The sequence below is a fragment of the Balaenoptera borealis genome, assembly GCF_965194805.1.
Source record: "Balaenoptera borealis genome assembly, chromosome: 16".
NCBI lineage: Eukaryota > Metazoa > Chordata > Mammalia > Artiodactyla > Balaenopteridae > Balaenoptera > Balaenoptera borealis.
Genome location: NC_138872.1, coordinates 58,670,125 through 58,674,125, shown reverse-complemented (window position 1 = coordinate 58,674,125; position 4,001 = coordinate 58,670,125).

The following is a 4,001-nucleotide window of genomic DNA, read 5'->3' as shown; positions in this document are numbered from 1 at the left end:
GTCTTATTTAATTACTCAAGGCTTATGCCTACCAGTAGAAACACCTCTGACAATGACCATGAATGACTATGACCCCTTGGAATAGACTGTGTGTCCTTGGGCTATTCTAACTGTCTAAACAGATAGCCATCTCTTGTTTGCCTTTAGTGAATATGATCTTCACTCTGGGGCAGCCATCCACGTTTTCCAGACTCCCAGGATCCATACCAGCCTTGGGCCTGGAAGTGGTTGTTGTTCATAGTACATGAAACTACAGCTTCACATGGGGCTTCATTTCTGGGTTGGGGGATTAATGAACTGGTGAGATCCATATGGGATCTCTCAACTGCTAGACCAAATAGCAAGTGAAGTGGCTCAAGTCCCAGTGTCCTAGCAAACCAGATAAGGGATGGATTGTACCCTGACCAAACTGTGTTGTTTAGATTCACACTGGTGACAAGGTAGAACAATCAGACTCCTGTATATAGAAACAGGTAGCATGGCTGAGTAATGTGCCCTGACCAGCAGCTTAGAACCTCTTCTCTTGTCTGCTCTGGCATCCCTTGGTCCCTGGTTTTGGGGAGGACTTCAGGTGTTATTCTTGACCTTCCTTTTTCTGCTCGCTGTTCTAACCATCCTTCAGTGTCTACTACAGCAAAGCCAGAGACTAGCTTTACAATCCTATGGGTTCAACGGGTACAGGTACAAGTCTGCTAGTGGAACAGACTATGACACATAGAAGCTATCCTTCAAAATCAAGGGGTGGACCGAGAGGCAAGGATTAACTTGTCCAGATGTTGCTTCCCTGCAGACTGGCCTCCTAAGGAGGAACTTGGCTTCCTCTGGAAAGAGTCTGTTTCAGTTACAGAAACTAGTTAAAGCTCAGAGTGAAAAGAATAACTTTTCTGGAAGCATGCTGATGTGGTGGAAAAGAGCTGAGGTGGTATGTCATATCAAATGACTGTATCTGAAAGACTTGGACCACAGACCAAGGTCACATGGAAGGGAGGCTGTTGCAACCTTAGCTGTGGACCTGGTGAGCCCAGAGGTTAGGTTCATCTCCTGGACTCTCATCTGACTCTGCAAAGTCTGTTTTCTGCCCCTTATGAAAAGGGACGTTGGAGGGGAGTGGAGTCACACACCTGCTACTGTTCTATCTCTATTATTTCCTCCAATAAACACTGTTCCAGGCTTGGTGTGTGTACTGTCATCCCATGTGCTTTATTGAAGTATAGTTGATTTACAATATTATATTACTTTCAGGTGTACAACGTAGTGATTCAATATTTTTATAGATTAAACTCCATTTAAAGTTATTACAAAATAATGGTTATATTTCCCTGTGCTGTTGCTCATCTATTTTAAACATAATAGTTTGTATCTCTTAATCCCATACCCCTGTATTGCCCCTCCCCCCTTCCCGCTCTCCATTGGTAACCACTGGTTTGTTCTCTGTATCCGTGAGTCTGTTTCTGTTTTGTTATATATATTAGTTTGTTTTACTTTTTAGATTCCACATGTAAGTGATAACATAGAGTATTTGTCTTTCTCTTGACTTATTTCACTAAGTGTAATACTCTCTACGTCCATCCACGTTGTTGTAAATGGTAGAATTTCATTCTTTTTTAGCATTCCATTGTATATATATATACCACATTTTCTGTATCCATTCATCTCTTGATGGATGCTTAGGCTGCTTCCATATCTTGGCTATTGTCAATAATGCTGCTATGAACATCAGGGTGCATGTATCTTTTTGAGTTAGTGTTTTCATTTTCTTTGGCTATATACCCAGGAGTTGAATTGCTGGATCATAGGGTAGTTCTATTTTTAGTTTTTTGAAGAACCTCCATACTGTTTTTGAACAGAAGCACTTTTACAAACGTTTCCACCAATGTTTAAATCTTTTATCCCAATATGTTTTAGAAGGTAGAGATACAGTCTATAGAATTTTCACAAGTAAAAGTTAAGCCATCATAATTGAACCTTATTGCTTGCCGCCTAGCACCCATTCCTTTTCATTGGCATCAGTCCACTGGATTTCCTTGAACAAAATTAGCCAAACAATTTAGGTAGGATTGACCCCACCTATAGACTTGGAGGTGGCACCTGAGCAACTTAAGGCAATCAGCAAACACAGTTTCATTTCTCAAGACCCACAATTGTCTTAAGAATGTTTGTCCACGTGACCATATTTGGGCAGAGAAGTGACAATGAGATGCTGGTAAATTCTGGGAAAGAAGTTTCCTTCCTTTTCTGAGAAAAATTCTGGGAAAGATGTTGTTTCATCTAATAGGAAAAGAAGTATGTAGCCCTGGGGCTCCTGGCAGGCATCCTTGGACCACATTGGGAGGCAGATGTAGGGTAGAAAAACTTCCTTCTACCCTCTTAGGTCCTGTAGCTGAGCCTAAGAACTAAACTCACGTAAGACAGGTTAATAGGAGAAAAGCATAGAGATTTTATGTAATATTTTTATGTGAACATGGGAATCTTTAGAAGGAAAATGAAGACCCGAAGAATCCGATAGACCCAAAAGCTTACAAATGACGATAAATTGTGGGGTTGAGAAAAGAGACAAAGGAGCCTGGGCTAGGGTCAGTAAATTGTGGGGCAGTGACTAGGAAATATATGGGGAAACTAATGGAAGATAAGGGTTATGACAGTAGGTTGGTTTGCACAGGTCCATTTTGGTGTCGACTCCCTGTCTCTGGTAATAAGAATGTTCTTCTCTCCCTGGTGCAGGGAGGGCACCATTCTCATGGGAAATTTTATGACCTGCTTTTAGGTAGAAAGGGGAGGTCAGAGAGCCCTTCCTGCATCTGCTGTTTCTCAAGTGCCGGCAACTCAAGATAATCGATACGTCAAAGCGGCATATTTGGGGTTGGCATGTTCCGCGCCTCTTCACAGCCTTAGTTTGAAGCCAACTTTAGAGAAATCGAAGGATAACCAAGAGAAACTAGGTCATTGGTGACATGGCTGAGCTGCTGAAGTCTGCTCTGTTGCTGGGCTTATGAATTTTGTGGGGTGATACATTCTCATTACTGTTCAAGACAGTGAACATGGATCTCCATTGCTTGCTACTCAGAGGATCGTAACAGATATTGCCATTACGACTGATGTGATGACAAGAAAACCATTCAAAACAGGCCAAGAAAGAGGCCAGAAAGGCAAGGATATTATGATTCAAATTTTGATGTGTGTAATATTTATATCTGTGTGATATTAAGGGTCAAGAAATACTGCAAATTGAGTTTCTTGGTAAGAAAAATTTTATGTGTTATGTGTTCAACAGGCTTTAATTTTCAGAATGGTATCTTTATCCAAGAAGCTAGGGTGTGGGAAGTGGATGGGGATGTAAAGAGGATTATGTGTGGAGAAGATAAAAGTTGTCCAAAAATTGAGACAAGGCCAAGTTCCACTGTGCAGATAACCGCTAACAAACTTGAGCAACTTGTCGATAGAAGAGGAATTTTGTTGTTTGATGTCTTTGTTTATTGTTGGTTATATCTGATTAATGGCCCAGTCTATGAAATTAACATTTACCCCAAACAACTTAGTCATGAGTTTTATTACCTAACAATCTTTAACCAGTTTGTGACGAGACTCACAATCTTTAACCAGGTAGTTCTTTCTAGAACCTAATCTTGCAATATAATCCTCCCCCTTTTTTTGTATCAAGACCTCCTTCTTGAAAAGCACTGTGTCAACTTCTTCTTGCTTTTGTTGGTTCCTTCTGTTAAAAAGTTGACATGTGATTTGTGGTAGTTTGTAAGAGTAGCTGCAGCTACTCCTTCCCCCTCACCCCGTATATATGCACATTTGCAGCAGGATTCTCTCTGCATCTAAAGGTGGAGTCTATTTCTCCACCTGCCCCTGAGTTTGGACTGGCCTCTGACTTGCCTGGGTCAATAGAATATGGTTCTGAAACCACACAACTCAGATTGGGACTTGAACCCAACGTCTTTTAATTGAAATCACACACCTGCTCTCAGGATTTAATGAAGCTCAGGTTCTTTACGTCA